The following is a 306-nucleotide window of genomic DNA, read 5'->3' as shown; positions in this document are numbered from 1 at the left end:
GGTCTTCGATATCGGCTCCTACACGGTGCGGGCGGGCTATGCCGGCGAGGACTGCCCCAAGGTGAGGGGCGGCGCGGCCTAGTCATCACCGCGGGGGGAGCGGGACTGCCCGGGGAGCCCTGCAGCAGGGCGCGGGGCCCAAAAATGCCAGGCTCTCCACCTGGGGGGGAAAACCCGCAGCATCCTCATAGGCTCGGCGGTGCTACGCTGGCCAGCGCTACGGACGAAAGGGACTTGGGGGGTCATCATTGACCACAAGACGAACGTGAGCCTGCAGCGCGATGCTGCGGCTAAGGAACCCAACAA

At 67.0% G+C, this 306-nt stretch overlaps 1 protein-coding gene across 1 annotated transcript in view; it reads left to right on the top strand.

The window, feature by feature from the left end:
* Positions 1 to 6: 6 nt before the first annotated feature.
* The window catches only part of ACTL6A (actin like 6A), a 15,908-nt gene continuing 15,608 nt past the window's right edge, over positions 7 to 306 (top strand). Inside the window, exon 1 of the mRNA XM_006017184.2 lies at positions 7 to 61. The gene's annotated coding sequence lies outside the window, so the exon portion shown is untranslated. The remainder of the gene's footprint in view (positions 62 to 306) is intronic.

The sequence above is a fragment of the Alligator sinensis genome, unplaced genomic scaffold (assembly GCF_000455745.1).
Source record: "Alligator sinensis unplaced genomic scaffold, ASM45574v1 scaffold301_2, whole genome shotgun sequence".
NCBI classification, from domain to species: Eukaryota; Metazoa; Chordata; order Crocodylia; family Alligatoridae; genus Alligator; species Alligator sinensis.
This window is presented reverse-complemented; position numbering and strand designations above follow the sequence as displayed.